The 17,136-nt window shown below is 37.7% G+C and overlaps 1 non-coding gene across 1 annotated transcript; it reads left to right on the plus strand.

Annotated features, from left to right (window-relative positions):
- The first annotated feature begins 7,389 nt into the window (after positions 1–7,389).
- On the plus strand, positions 7,390–7,493 carry LOC112101224. Its single transcript, XR_002907351.1, has one exon. It is a non-coding gene; the product is annotated as a small nucleolar RNA R71 (small nucleolar RNA).
- Positions 7,494–17,136: the final 9,643 nt, after the last annotated feature.

The following is a 17,136-nucleotide window of genomic DNA, read 5'->3' on the forward strand; positions in this document are numbered from 1 at the left end:
CCAAAGATAATACAAATAATAAAATTTGAAATTAATCATGTCATCCAATGTTAAAACAAATAACACAAATTTTTTTTTAACAACATTCTACCCCCCAACCTATTCTAAACATGAAAGAAAAATATGCATGCAGGAATGTGAAAATGATGTAGAAAAATTTATTAGAAAAAGAAATTTTTTTTTTAACTAAGAAGATGCGTTTCTAGAGGCACGACACTCCATATTCAGCCATCTTCGACTCAAAAATTAGAAAATATATATTTATAAAGGAGAAAGAGGAAGAAAACAATTTTTTTTTTTTAAAACGATGAAGATGCGTTTCTAGAGTAACTACACTCCATATTCAGCCATCTTCAACACAAAACGTTAGCAACAGTTAGTTTCTACAACAAAAAAAAATAGTAAAAACTTAACCAAGATTCCACAATTGTCGACTATTCCCTCCCCCCAACCAGAACGAAACATTGTCCTCAATGTTTTAAAGGAAAGAAGTAGAGTTTAGAAGACATCACCTGGGTGGTGCAACACAGAAGAAAATATTTACAGGCGGAGAGTTAAATCTAATTTGTACTTCTTACTGCGGCTACTGTTACCATCATTATTTGGTCGCTCCAACACAAAGGTCCAGGGGTCTGGCTCCGGTTTATAAGCTTGTAACATATCAAGTAGCTCATTAGCAGTGTGAGCACAAATAAAAAGTTTTTTCACATTAGAAGGAATGAAGTAGTTTTTTATTGCATGGTTAAGAAATGCGATAAAGCCATCATAAAAGTTATTGACATTTAACAAACCGATGGGTTTCTGGTGAATGTGTAGATGGGCCCAAGATGCTAGTGTCATAAGTGCCTCTAGTGTTGCAAGATCTCCTGGAAGGAAAACAAAAGCATCAGCATGATTAAGCATTTCAGTTATTCTTTCTTGCATACCTGAGACGACTAACTCTTCTCCAGTTGATGAGTCAGACGAACTGCCCAATGATTTTAGGACTCTTGGGATGATGCCTAACACTTGACTTCCTCTGATAAAAGCTGCTTCGGAGACCATTTTTGATAACCCTCGGTTACCTCCTCCATACACCAAATGTAAATTTCTCGCTGCTATGCTTCGACCAAGATCTATGGCTGCCTCAACGAACTCTTTATGTTTGCCATAGGTAAATCCAGAAAGCACACAAATGTTCTTGAATTGTCTATTGGGAGTAGCTGCCATTGTGATACTTCTCGAAAATAATTTGTGAGTGCTTGACAAAAAAGAAATCACATTTAAGAGTCTTGGTGATAGTGGGTCATGGTTGTGTATGAGGTAATATGTCAGTGTCAAATAACGCGTAAAGCACGTGGCTCGCAAGTCAAAAAGAAAACAGTAAAAGGAAAAAGCAAACAGTAATAAAATTATTAAAGACAATAATGCAAACAATAAGACAATAGTGAAATAAAATAACAATAAAGTAAAAGGATATTTACAGGTAGTTGCGACTGTGGCTCACATCTTCCTCTGGTTTTACGTCCAGAAACGGCTTGAACGCCCTCTATGGGTCGAGGATAGGCTTCCTATCCAGTTTTCTTATAAACTGGCAAACAGGGTCGTTTATAGTCAGATTCCCGAGACTATATCGTGCATGCTCTTTCTGGAATAATGGCCATAACTGGAGAATCGCTCCTTGCACATATCCACTGGGATGCGTTTCAAGAGACAAAAGGATATCATCCAATGACTCCTTATTCAAGCCATCCCTAATGAATTGAATCTTATCTTCCCTGTTATCAGACACCATTCCTAAAGAACATGGGTTTTTATTGCAACTCATTCTGGCACACTTATGACAAGCAACAGAAATTCTTCGAGCTCGTCGCTTTCTTGCATAATTTCCTTTACCACAACCAGGCATGTATGCAATAAATTTTGGAGGTAACTCACCTGCCGATCGTACTTTAGCCTCGATTAACCAACGGATGTCAGCAGGTATGTTATTCCTCATGAGTAATCGCATGCGTTCGGACCGAGCTTTATAGATCGTAAGGAGGGCATTCTGAGGAAATGAAGGGAATCGCTTGTGAAGCTTCGCTAGAATCTCGTTTCTGTCCATACCTTCGCCTCAGAATATCAGTTATTATGGGAAACTGAAGTAACCGACTTGATTGTCACGGAGTACCGTTATCCGCCATTTCACCGGGGTAACAAACTAAAGCACACAAATAGAAAAACAAATTAAAACACACAAAGAAAATTAAAATCGTCCTCTTATTGAATTTACCTCAAGCTCCAACTGGATGTCGTAAACACTTCTCTCAATGTCTCTGAGTTGGTGTTCTAAACCCTCAACATAGGCTACTAACTCTGGTGGTTGTAGAGCCCAAATGCGATGTGTTTTACAAAATTGAATCTGTCTTTTGAGATGAGTTTTGACACGTTGAAGTGGTTTAAGAATGTTCAGGAGGAACGGTCTAAGTATGAGACTCATGATTAAAAATTATAAGAGAAAACTTAATGGTAAAATAAACACACTTATGCAAAAACAATTTCAATTAGCAAAAGAATAATAATAAAAAGAAAGAAAGAAAAATCAAATCAACGAAAAGAAAAAAAAATCAATTCAAATTTGGTGGGTCACTCAAATTTATTTCGGTGTCTTCTTCATGTGGTTGGTACTCTAGATATGGCTTTAATCTTTGACCATTAACTTTAAACGTGACACCATTCTTTGGGTCTTTAATTTCAATTGCCCCATGTGGAAAAACAGTATGAACAATAAATGGGCCAGACCAACGAGAGCGTAACTTACCTGGGAATAGGTGCAAGCGAGAATTGAATAAAAGCACTTTCTGACCTGGAGTGAACGATTTTCTCATAATTTGCTTATCATGGAAGACTTTCATTCGTTGCTTGTAAATCTTGGCATTTTCGTACGCATCATTGCGAATTTCTTCAAGTTCTGCCAGTTGTAATCTTCTTTCTGAGTTGGCTTGCTGCATGTCAAAATTGAATTTCTTGATGGCCCAATACGCACGATGCTCGAGTTCCACAGGTAGGTGGCAAGCTTTTCCATACACTAGCCTGTAGGGTGACATCCCAATCGGGGTCTTGAAAGCCGTTCTATATGCCCATAAGGCATCATCAAGTCTTAATGACCAATCTTTTCTGTCCGGCCTCACCGTTTTTTCTAATATGTGCTTTATTTCTCGATTGGAGATCTCAACTTGGCCACTGGTTTGCGGATGATACGGGGTCGCCACTTTGTGTGTGATTGAATACTTTGTCAAAAGAGCTTTGAATGCTTTGTTACAAAAGTGGGCACCACCATCACTGATTATTGCTTGAGGGAATCCAAAGCGCGAGACAATGTTGCTTTTCAAAAATGCTATCACCACCTTGTGATCATTGGTCCTACATGGAATTGCTTCTACCCATTTTGATACGTAGTCAACAGCAACCAATATGTATTGATGGCCAAAAGACGGGGGAAAGGGTCCCATGAAGTCGATACCCCATACATCAAAAATCTCAACCACTAAAATTGGATTTAGTGGCATCATGTTCCTTCGTGTAATGCTTCCCATTCGTTGACACCTATCACATGAAGAACAAAAAGTGTAAGCGTCTCGAAATAGTGTTGGCCAATAGAAACCACATTGTAAAACTTTAGTCGCTGTTTTCTTAGCACTGAAATGGCCTCCACAAGCTTGTTCATGGCAGAATGAAAGGATATTCTGAATTTCATTTTCTGGGACACATCGTCTAACAATTTGGTCTGCACAATACTTGAACAAATACGGGTCATCCCAAAAGAAATTCTTTATTTCCGCAAAGAATTTGATCTTGTCTTGCTTGGTCCAATGCTCTGGAAGTTTACCTGTAACAAGATAATTAACTATATCAGCATACCAAGGTAATACTTCCACACTCATTAATTGTTCATCTGGAAATGACTCATTTAATGGTAATTGTTCTATTATTGTGTCAAAATGGAGACGAGAGAGATGGTCCGCCACAACATTTTCTGACCCTTTCTTATCTTTGAATTCCAAGTCAAATTCCTGCAAAAGTAACACCCAACGAATTAGTCTAGCTTTTGCATCTTTCTTTGTGAGAAGATATTTAAGAGCAGCATGATCTGTGAACACAATTATTTTACAACCAATGAGATAAGATCGAAATTTTTCTAATGCAAACACTACTGCTAGCATTTCTTTTTCAGTAGTTGAATAGTTCAACTGTGCATCATTTAATGTCATACTAGCATAGTAAATAACATGGGGAATTCGATCAACTCTTTGTCCTAATACTGCTCCTACTGCATAATCAGATGCATCACACATGAGTTCAAATGGTAAGCTCCAGTTCGGGGCCTGAATGATGGGTGATGATGTCAACAACTGTTTTAATTTTTCAAACGCCATAAGACATGAATCATTAAAGATAAAAGGTACATCCTTAGCAAGTAAATTGCATAAGGGTCTAGAAACTTTGCTAAAATCTTTAATGAAACGTCTATAGAAACCAGCATGCCCAAGGAAAGATCTTACTTCTCTGACTGTTTTGGGTGGAGGAAGATTAGAAATGAGATCCACCTTGGCTTTGTCAACCTCAATACCTTTGCTCGAAATGATGTGACCGAGAACAATACCTTGTTTTACCATAAAATGGCATTTCTCCCAATTTAAGACCAAGTTCTTCTCGATACATCTCTGCAGAACTAGTGTTAGATGATGTAAACATTGATCAAATGAATCACCAAAGACAGAAAAGTCATCCATAAAGACTTCAAGAAATCGTTCAACCATATCAGAAAAAATGCTTAGCATGCATCGTTGAAATGTAGCAGGTGCATTACATAATCCAAATGGCATTCTCCTATATGCAAATGTGCCAAAAGGGCAAGTGAAAGTAGTTTTCTCTTGATCTTTTGGTGCTATGGGGATCTGATTGTATCCTGAGTAGCCATCTAGAAAGCAATAAAATTCATGACCTGCTAATCTATCAAGCATTTGATCAATAAATGGTAAAGGAAAATGGTCTTTACGTGTGACAGAATTCAATTTTCTATAATCAATGCATACACGCCATCCTGTAGTCACTCTAGTGGGTATCAATTCATTATCAGCATTGGTAACTACTGTGACTCCTGACTTTTTAGGGACAACTTGTACAGGACTGACCCATGAACTATCAGAAATTGGGTAAATGATACCTGCATCTAATAGCTTAAGAACCTCAGTTCTAACAACTTCTTTCATGTTAGGATTTAACCGACGTTGCATCTCCTTAGTAGTTTTAGCATTTTCATCAAGGTGAATGTAATGCATGCAATCTACTGGGTTTATACCTTTAATATCTGCTATGGTCCATCCTAATGCTTCTTTGTGCTCTTTTAAAACATCCAACAACTTACCTTTTTGTTCGTCATTTAGGGATGATGAGATGATTACCGGCAGAGTACTTTCTTCTCCCAAAAACGCATATTCCAAAGTGTTGGGCAATGGTTTGAGCTCGAGTTTCGGTGGTGATTCTGATGATGGAATGAGTTGCTTCTCTGATGGTGCTAGTTGTTCAACTCTTGACTTCCATTTATTAGTATCCATAGATGGTGCTGAGTCAAGCAGGGCGTTGACCTCATCGACCGATCTGTCAACATCAAAATCCAAACCAAAGTGAGTTAAACATGTTTGTAAAGGATCATCACTAAGGTTTGAAAGAAAAGTGTCATCAACTAATGCTTCAATTAAATCCACATCAACAATTCCATCATCTGCACTGTGAGGTTGTTTGGCAATGTTGAAGATGTTCAGCTCCATAGTCATGTTGCCGAAAGACAATTGCATATTTCCAGTCCTGCATTGAATGTGAGCATCCGCAGTTACCAAGAAAGGTCGGCCTAGAATAATGGGGATGTGCTTCCTTGAATCCTGTATTGGTTGAGTGTCAATTACAATGAAATCAACAGGAAAATAAAACTTGTCTACCTGGATAAGCACGTCCTCCACAATACCACGAGGTATTTTTGTGGACCGATCTGCAAGTTGTAACACCACTGGAGTTGGGTGTAATTCTCCCAGTCCAAGTTTCACGAATACAGAGTAAGGCAGAAGATTTACACTAGCTCCTAAATCCAACAAAGCATTCTCAATTGTGTGGTTCCCTATACTACATGAGATAGTGGGGGAGCCTGGGTCTTTGCATTTTAAAGGAATTTTATGTTGGAGTATAGAACTAACGTTTTCTGTTAAAAATGCCTTCTTTTGAACATGCATATTTCTCTTTTTAGTACAAAGGTTTTTAAGAAACTTGGCATAAGATGGAACTTGTTTTATAGCATCTAGCAAAGGGATGTTAACACTTACCTGTTTGAAGATTTCAAGAATCTCACCTGTGGATTTTCCCTTTTTTCCTTTAGCTAACCTCTGAGGAAATGGAGCTTTCGGAACATATTCTCGTGGGTTAGTTTCTTCTTTCTCCTCCGGTGATGAGTCTTCAACATTCACAGGTACAATTTGATTTTCTTTTGTCACCGGCATCTCCACTTTGTTGTCGACTTCCTTTCCTTTTCGCAAGGTCATTACTGCTTTGACCTCTCCATGCTGCTGTGGTGAACTGGTACTTGCTTCATGTACTCCTTTAGGGTTAGGCACTGGTTGACTTGGAAACTTACCTTTCTCAACGGTCATTGCCAAGGTCTGAACTGAAGAAGCAAGTTGTCCCACCATCTTCTCAAGGCTTGAAACTGATTGGGCTTGTGAGTTGAAGCCCGCTCTCAATTCATTTCGTAGTCCATCAATGGTGCGGTTCTGTTGCTCAATCGTAGAGTGAGTAAGATTCTTGAGATTTTGGAATGAATCCTCCCATGGTCTAGGTTGAGAGTAGTTCTGGTTCTGATTGTATGGTCTAAATGGTGGCTGAGAGGCTTGAGGATTTTGTGGAATTGGTGGAGCTGGAGCTGTTGATCCATTCTGTTGGAATCCTTGAGACCATGAAAAATTGGGGTGGTCTCTCCATCCAGGGTTATATGTGTTGGAGTATGGGTTGTAATTTGATGGCTTTCTCATTACACCTATGGCATTGGCTTGATCTGAGTATGAGTCATGGTCATGTGGCTCTGTTGATTTAGCAGTCGATAATGATGCTATTTGTCGAGAGAGACCTTCAATTATCGCTTTGACTTCTTTAATTTCTGAACTTGATTCGCCAATTTGAACCTCATTCACTCCTTTAATTCTTCTAGTAGTCCTGAGTGATCGACTCCGTTGTTGGGAATTATCTGCTTGTCGCTGGAAGAATTCCCAAATCTCTGATGCACTTTTTGACATTAGCTCTCCTCCACTCGTTGCCATTAGCCATTCTTGCACATTCGGCAATAATCCTTCCAAAAAGTATTGGCATTGGTGCCATTTCTCGTACCCATGATGTGGACACTTCAAGAGTAGCCCATTGAATCGCTCCCATGTTTCGAAAAATTGCTCGTCATCTTTCTGGGTAAACTCCGAGATTTCCCTGCGAATAGCATTGGTTTTATGCACTGGGAAATATTTATTTAAAAATTTTGTAACCATTTGTTCCCATGATGCAATGCTATTAGCAGGCAATGTATTAAGCCATGAACGAGCTCTATCTTTTAAAGAAAATGGGAATAGTCTAAGTTTAACGTCATCATCTGAAAAATTCTCATATTTGAATGTTTGACAAATGGCATGAAATCATTCAAATGATTATATGGATCCTCATTTTCTAGGCCATAAAATGTAGGGAGACAATTTAACACACTAGGTTTTAATTCAAAACTCCTAGCAGCTACATTTGGGTATCTTATGCATGACGTGCTCAAATTAGCTAAGGGACTAAAATAGTCCTTAAATGGCCTCTCCTGTGGTGCTTGTAAATCCATTTTATTTTTAACGTGTTTGTGTGTGCGAAGTGTTTTTTCTAATTCAAGGTCTATAGGTTCAAGGTTAGGTAATAATGACCTACGACCATGCATGCAAAATAAATAAAATAAAAAAATAATAATAATAATAAAGATGCAAACAAAACAAAAAATAAAGATAAAAATAAAGAAGAGGGAGAAATTACGATACTAACCTTATTGCGCTATTACAACCTTTCTATAAAAATACACAAAAATAAATACGTGAAAGAAATTAACTAAAAATTAAATTAATAAGATAAACAAAAAAAAAATTACAAAGAAAAATAAATGGAAAATTAAATTACAAAATTTTAAAGAAGAGAAAAAGAAAAGAAATACTAACCTTTAAATGTTTTTTCTTTTTTTTTTAATAATAAAAAAAAATACAAGAAAACAAATAAAAGAAATTATTCACAAAAATTAATTCTATGAATTAAAATTACTTACCTCCCCGGCAACGGCGCCAAAAACTTGTTGTGCAAATTTTAATGTACTCGCAAGCGCACGAATCTATTGTAGTATAGACTAATGGTGACGAGTGTCGATCCCACGAGGAGGTGGATTTTAATTATATATAGAATTAATTTTGTAAATGGGTAGTTGGATTTATGGTGGAAATGATTTGGAATATGCTAATACTTAAATTAAAATGGCGAGAATAAATTCTAAAATTGGAATTGCAATGGAGAGAATAAATTGAAGAGAAAATCTATTAAATTGACGTACTTGGGTATCTGGATCCGTATCAACATGCATCATGGGCTAAATAATCCGTATTAATGCCAATTAAATCATAAGGGGGGAATCCACACCTCATGAACCACGCTCTAATCAATATGGTGCTAAGGGCTTATCGTGCCAAATAATAATAACCTTGTACTAGGGGGCCGGTGAAACCAAGGCGGTACTAGACAAGAATATTATTATTTGTCGACGAGAAGTCAAAACATCCACAAAAACTAGAGGGGAAGAGAAAATAAATTTACCAAATTAAGCCCATGACACATGTTGAGACTTCACCTTCAACCCAAGCTTGAACGAAAATTAGCTACTCATAATTGAACTAGGGGCAAAATGGGAATTTATTAAAATACGAAGAAAATACAAGATGGAGAGGGAATTACAAAAAATGGATCCCAAAAATGGATTCAGAGATATCAAATTAGGGGGGGGAGGCCCCCTTTTTATAGATACATGGAGTAAATCATGGCCATCGGATTAAAAACAGTTTGGACGCTCAGGATTGCGCCACGTCATCAGTCAACAGTCCACGGTTTGACCACGCGGATGAACAGTAACACGGTTTGACCCGACTTTGAACAGTAACGCGGTTTGACCCGGATGAACAGTAACGCGGTTTGGTTGAAAATAATCCTGTGTGATGCATGCACCGTACGCGAGATTTTTCGTCCACTGATATGCTGCCACGTCACTATCAACAGTACATAAGAATTTTAGTCCAACAGGATCGTGACACCTCATCAGTCAATGCCACATCATCGGCCAATGCCACGTCATCATCCGTCTATGTGAACAGTGTCGTGAACAGTAACGTATACAGTACCGTACACGTGAATAGTACCGTACATGTGAATAGTGCCATTTTTCCTTTTATGCTCCTCCTAAGGTTTTCGACCGTCCTGAGTTCAAAAGTGATGTCCGTTTTGCCGTCTGATCTCTCCTTTATTGTGAAATGACTATAATGCCCCTAAAATACATAAAATACTTAATTAAAATAAAACACATGTAATTAAATCACAAGAAGGTTAAATATATAAAAGTAAGGGTTGTTAGTAAGACTTAAAATGTAAAATGACGGTTTTCTCCTTTATAAATATGCATTTTCTAACACTCAACACTTGCAAAAATTCTTTTATAAATTATTCTAGAACCATCAGAAGTTCTTAGGAAAATTTGAATTTCCCCAAAGAATATCAATTCAAGAAAAAAATTTAGAAAACTGACATTTTCACTTGGTAATCGATTTAAAGAACAATTCGCAATTCCTAGTAGAACTTCAATTTAGAGGAATTAGTTTTATCAATTTAAAGAACAATTCATATTTTCTTCTAGAACTTCAGTTGAGGGAAAATGTTCAAAAAATGATTACCATTTCCTCCTGAAACTTTAGTTTAGAGGAAAAATTCAAAGAATTAACATTTCATCTCGAAACTTCAATTGAGAGAAAATAAATTCACCTTTCTCTAAGTTAACTAAGAGAAAAGTTCATTGATAACGTTCCTCTTATAGGGGCCATGTTTCAAAGGAACCAAACCATGCCATGCGTCTATCCTTTCAGATGAAAGAAACTATTCCGAGGCAATAACACCCAAGCTATTCCGGGGGGATAACATCGAAGGAAAAATTCTTTTGGATCACATAAAGATGGCAAGAAGGGGAATTATTTCCTTATTCCATTGATTTAGGAAAATCACATCCAAAAGTCATATAACAGGAAAATACACATGTGTGGAATAATTCCCTATGACTAAATTTACTTCCACGTGTATAGAAATGATGAGTGACACATGCCATTAGGTTGAGGGTTCAAAACAAAACCCTAAATCCACATCATCCATCATGTATAAACAGAGACCCATATCTAAAAGAACGGGGGCCTTTGGCCATCTGCTCTTCACTTCTCAAAATGGTATGATCAACGTTTTCTTTTTGTTTTTTTTTCGAGCCTTCAACGACAGAGAGAATTTCCTACTCATGGCATCAACTTCCTCCAATGACGCTTCTCTTTCTTCTGTAATTACTCCAGTTTCCCTTTCTTCCACCCTCTCCTTACCCAAATTTTACTCCAAACACACTGCTAGTAAGATAGAAAATCTAGTTGAATATTCCTATATCCCTGAATCTGCTTAGATCAATGAATTTTCTTTTCCTCTTCTTAGTCCTTATCACCTCTATAAACGTCCACACTCCTTTACTCGCTGTATCTGAACCCTTATTTCCACCAAAAGACCACATCCAAAAGAATATATCCAGTCATCCAGATTGGATTAGTGTTCCCTTCAGGCTACTACAGTTGAACAATATGTCACTCTGAAAATTCCCCCAGAATTGATTTCCAATTGGCAAAGAGAAGGTTATACTTATCTCCATATCAGCAGAGTCAGACTAATCCTAACCTTACATGGAAGGAAATGATTACCAGTCACAGCCAGAATTGCTATGCTGGATACTAAGTTCACATATTACCAAGATGTTATTGGTACTGTCTTAACCACTCTTCATGTTGGAAGTGTTTTACTCACTTTCTATCCCAATTTCAACCTTTCTCTTCAAGACATTAATCTCTCCACTGCCTTGAAAGTCCAAGTGCAAATTCAAGGTGCAGAACAAATCTCTTCTGTAAAAATTGCAACTCTTCACCATCAATTGGTCTATAGGCTCCAGAACCATGCCATAGATCTTCCTACACCTGAGCACCACTCTGACGCCCTCATGGTATTAGCAGAATCAGATTAGATACCAACCATCATTTAAATTCCAAGACAGATCCCTAGACATGACCTCATAAAACTCATGCCCTTGGAATGGATTTCAAATTATGAGAAGTTCCACACCAATACTTCTCCTATCCAGACAACAGAAAGTATGTTTGAGCGAAGATATGATGGAACTGTCCGAATGACTTTTCGACCTCCACCAACAGCACCAGAGGAGCCTCCAAGGCTCTCATTCACTTATTCAGCCATGATTACAGCTGTTCAGACCGCTCAAGAAAAGCTGCCAATTACAGGATTCAATTTAGAAGGATATATTGTCTACCCTACCAAACTTAATGGCCACTTTCTTTGGGATTCCCCCGGATCAGGAAATTGTGACCCAGATTGTCTCTGTTGGGATGATTGGGAAGAAGATGATGTTGAACCACAGCGGAGAAGAAAACTAAAAAAGAAGATACCTAAAACTTCGTGCTCACACAACCAAACTAAACCACCTCATAATCCTCCACCACCACTATCTCCATTACCCATCTACCAAAAAGAACTTAGATGGATTGCAAAAAATTACAAAACTGAAGTTCTTCCACATATCCAGAATTCCAAACCACTCATACAGCCTATGACTTGTATGATGTTTTCATCCACCTCCCAAGATGATTCCTCCAATTTCCTTGCTCTAGAAATCCAGACCGATCCACAACGAAAGGTCGTAACCAAACCCTTTATTTCTTCAGCCATAACTCCCACAGGTCACTTCGAAGACCCCAAACCTTTTGAGGTTGTTCTCAACTGGCAAACCCAAAATGCCAGAGCTCAAAATGAAACCTTGGTTGATATCCATACGAAGGTTAATCATATCAGTTTACGAACTGATCATATTGAGTCTAAGATGGATTCGATCACTTCCCAGATGCAGCAAATTTATCAAACTCTTTAATCCAGAATCTCTCAACTAGATTCAGAATTAAGAACCATGCTGAGTCATAGATACTATGGCCCAGAATTTAATAAAAAAGAAAAGGAAATCCGAAAATTAAAAGCAGAACTTGAACAGATTGAGTCAGAAAGGCAAAGGCCAACATTATTTACCACTTTTCCACCCTTACCTACCCTCAGCCCAGCCTTCCATCCATTTGCAGCTATGCTTTCTCCCATTAAACCACAAGACCCGTCCAAATTATTTGGCATGACACATACTTTGTTTAGAAATAATCCTCTGCCAAAACCATCTAGATCTAAACCTCATCCTCGACCAAGACCAGAAAAACAACCTTTTCAACCACCTTTGTCAATCCCAAAACAGCAACCACCTCTTTATACCCCACTTCCTCCTCAACCAACACCAACTCAGGCCAAAGATAAATCCCCAATTCAACAATACAGTGCACAAATAATCCCAGATCCATCCGATACAGACCAAACTTCTGATTCAAATCTAGCCATTTCAGAGGATCCATCTGAATCTGAAACAGAATCTTCCTTAGAATCTTCCATTTCATCTAGTGATTCTAAAAATCTTATGCTGACATCACGAGAATCCTTATGGCCCAACCTGAAGAGACCGAGCTTGCCCAATCCTCAAGAACTGACCCATTTTTTAAATACCCTCAGATATTGAGGAAAATCCACCAGAAGCATCCTTAGCTCCAAACCAGCCCGCTCAACCCCAAAATGATCATAAACCTTCAAATGGTCCATGGTTCACTTTTGATGATATCCCTGCAGCTAAATGAAGAGACAGATTATCCGAAATGGCTACTTGGACAGATCTCCAAATGTTAAGAGCAAATGCTACTACAATATCAGTCCTTAGAGAACTTGCTACCCGTTTTACGGGATCTTTAAGAGATTGGTTTGATACTTTAGGAGAGTACAGACAATTACAGTTTGTGCAACTACCTAATGTCTCAACTGCTCTTTCTGTCATTCACCAACAATTCATTGGAGAATCAGCAGTAGTCTTTGAAGCTGCAAGACGAGACTACCTCAATATGAAATGCTACTCCCTCAACTCTAAAGATCTTGATTTCCATTATAAACGGATGTCAATCCTGTTTTATAAGCTCAATGGGTTCAATGAGCCGACTCTCAAACATGTATTTCTGGTATCATTACATGAAGAATTACAACCAGATATACAGAGGCAGTTCATGAGTCTCAATCTCACCATTGACAATATTTCCTTAGGAAAGATCTTTTAGATCGCCAATGGATGTTTGGAAAAATTATGTGAATAGAAACAGTTCTTCAAAGAACTGTTAAAAGACAAAGAGCCTTTCCGAAGTGCTTGCAAAAAGCCTTACTTACAGATCAAATGCAAGGAAAAGAAAGATTGTGATTGCAGCACCAAAAAGAAAAAGCATTTCTGAAAATTCAAAAATCCAGATTCGTTTCCTAGATCAAAATCCAGGCGAAAATCATACAGGTTTTTCAGGAAAAGATCTAGTTCTTTCAGAGAACAGAGAAGGAGAAAGTCAAGTCGATGCTTCATTTGCAAAAAGAAAGGCCAGTATGCTAAAGATTGCCCCAACAAAAAAGATAAAGCAATAAGACTCCTTGAGCATTTACAGGCCACCACTGATTATTCTCCTCACAAAGATGAAATTGAGTTCTACTTCTCAGAACAAAAGGAGCCTACTGATGAAACAATGTTCGTACTGCAAAACACATCCGATGATTCTGAAACTGACGAGTTTCAAACTGTTTTTCACTAACAACTTTTGTCTCTCGACACTACCATCCCTATCCCTTCCATAAAACTCCAAATCTTACCTTCCAAATTCCAGAGACCAATTCCCGCTATTGAACTTCTTGATACCGGAGCCCAAAGAAGTATGTTAAACCCAAACATACTTCCATATCAATCTTGGCAACATTATGAAGAAAATTTCAAAGCAGTCAATGGAAAATTCTTCACCACCAAATTGATTACCAAAAAACCCATTGGTATTCAAATCTTTCCAAATTGTGTTATCTGGACAAAAGTCATCGGTTCCCATCTGCCCAATAAGGACATCTTGTTAAGATTTAATATCATTCACTAGATAAAACACCTCCAAATCATTCATATTGGAATTCGAGTCAAGTCCATGTTTAAACTATTCACCAATGTTCTTAAGCTTTATGGTTTGTCTGAAACCTCCCAGCCTTTCCAAGACATTTCCACAAAGTTTTTGAAATATTGTCCTGAGACTCATGCTGACTTTCACCATCTAAATCCTCTGTGGAAAAATCCAAATTTCTTTGTTCAATTGCCTTTCAAGTTGAATGAAGATGTCAATCCAACCAAAGCCACCCATCCAGGAATGAGTCCTTCCGACTTAGTCCTAGCCCAAAAGGAATGTTCTCAGTTGCTGGCCCAAGGTCTTATTGAACCCACTAGTTCTCAATGGGCTTGTCAAGCTTTTTATGTTGAAAAACATTCTGAGATTGTTAGGGAAAAAAACGATTAGTCATTGACTATCAACCTCTAAACATGTTTTTACAAGATGACAAATTCCCTTTGCCAAAAAGACAGAGCATGTTCACATACCTAAAAAATGCGCAACTTTTTTGAAAATTGGATCTTAAATCTAGATTTTGGCAACTTGGAATTAAACCTTTAGAACGCTACAAAACTGCCTTTTGCATTCCCAATGCCCACTATCAATGGATAGTTTTACCTTTTGGTCTTAAAACAACCCCATCTATTTTCCAAAAAACCATGGTCCAAATCTTCCAACCCATTTTCCATAGTGCATTGATTTACATTGACGATATTCTGTTGTTTTTAGGTACACAAGATGATTATCGCCATTTGTTAAATCAATTCTTTGATATTATTCAATCTTATGGAATCATGTTATCAGCTAAGAAAAGCACAATTGCCACCAATAACATTGAATTCCTTGGAATGACTATCAAAGATGGCCACTATCAGTCAGGAAAGCACATTGCTCAAGAGCTCATCCACTTTCCAGATCAGCATCTTTCCAAAAGGCAAATTCAGCGGTTCCTTGGTATTATTAATTATATCAGGGATTTTATTCCTCATGTTGATCATCACACCCGCCAGCTGTCAGCCTTGCTGAAGAAGAATCCACCTTCATGGAATAACAACCACACACTTGCTGTCACAATGTTAAAGCAAATTGCGCAAAATCCGCCACCATTAAAGCTCATCACTGATGGCAGGCGAATAATGCAGACTGATGCAAGTGACGAATCATAGGGGGCCATCCTCCTTGAAGAAACAGATGGCAAAAAACACTTTATTGCCTATGCCAGTGGACACTTCTCTGACACACAAATCCATTACCACAGTGTGTTCAAAGAAATTTTAGCTGTCAAGCATGGTATTCAAAAGTTCGAGTATCATCTTATCAGCTATCATTTTCTTGTCAGAATGGACAACTCAGCTTTTCCCAACATCATAAATTTCAAAGGAAAAAATGTTCCAGAAAAGATGTTGCTTAAGCTAAAAGACTGGTTTTCAAAATATGATTTCTCTGTGAAGTATATAAACTGATTGTTCCAATAACAGCCACCTTAGAACATTTGTTCAATCCAGACAAATCAACCTTACTCATCTAGACGCTTCTTGAATGGTTTTCTCCAATTCCATGGTGGAGAATAAAACTTCAACAATTGTCACAATTTCATAACTTAAAACATATGCCAGCATCAGAAGTAAAAATGTTCACGTCTGTGTTCATTATTCATAGACCACACTTCCAACACCCAGATACACACTTCTTCTGGACTCAAGATCAAGTTTTTGAATGGTTCACCACACCTCACCCATCCATCCTTGAATAAGACGATAAAGTTCAAAAGGAACTCTATAATTTCCTTTGTGAACTAAACCACCAACCTGCTCCACACAAAGATATTTCTCACACCTTCCTCGGTCCACAACATGATATCATCATGATCCCTACTCCTTCAGCAATTTTAAAACCTAAATCCACGGGCATTATCATCAAGGAAGAAAAACCAGACTTCACTGATTTTCTATACCAAGATGCACAAGACCTATGGGAAGCATTCTTGCCATTAAGTCAAAATCTTCAAAACCTCCAACAAACTCCACCAACACATGCCTCAGAGGATCCAACAAATAAAGCCGGTTCTAGCACGACAACCGGCTCCAAAGAACACCCATCTTCTTCTTGGCATAAGATATTTTGTCCTTGGCCACCCTGTCGCCCAGATCATCAACATCCACTAGAAACTCCATGTCTATCACTCAAAGTCCTCTTTTCAAAAGATAAAGATGAGACCGACAGCTCATCTGATGAAGACTACATGAATCTCTCATCTCTGTGATTCATGCAATTTGGCATCATTTACTCTTTTCAAAGTTTGTAATAATTAAAGCACGAGTCATGCTTTAATTTGTCTTTATTGCTTTTACTTTTCCAAAAGCTTGTCGCTTGTAATTATGTCTTTGCTTTTTCAAAGTTTGCTTTCAAAGTTTGTAATAATTAAAGCATGAGTCATGCTTGAATTTGTCTTTATTGCTTTTACTTTTCCAAAAGCTTGTCGCTTGTAATTATGTCTTTGCTTTTAGAAAAGTGATAGGGGCCCTGTCCTATCTTTTTCCTTGGTTTTCCTCCTATATAAGCTCAGCTTTTCTTTGTTAGAAGCATAGAGTGAATGATAATAAAATCTCTAGCCTTCTATAATCATGAGTTTCTAATTTCTCTCTTTCTCTCTGCCAATGAAGCTCTAAAAGTTTTAAAAATAAGAAGAAAGCTTACATCTGTTCATTTTGAAACTTAAGGAAGTATGCTCTGCACT

Source organism: Citrus clementina, unplaced genomic scaffold (assembly GCF_000493195.1).
Source record: "Citrus clementina cultivar Clemenules unplaced genomic scaffold, Citrus_clementina_v1.0 scaffold_2, whole genome shotgun sequence".
Lineage (NCBI taxonomy): Eukaryota > Viridiplantae > Streptophyta > Magnoliopsida > Sapindales > Rutaceae > Citrus > Citrus x clementina.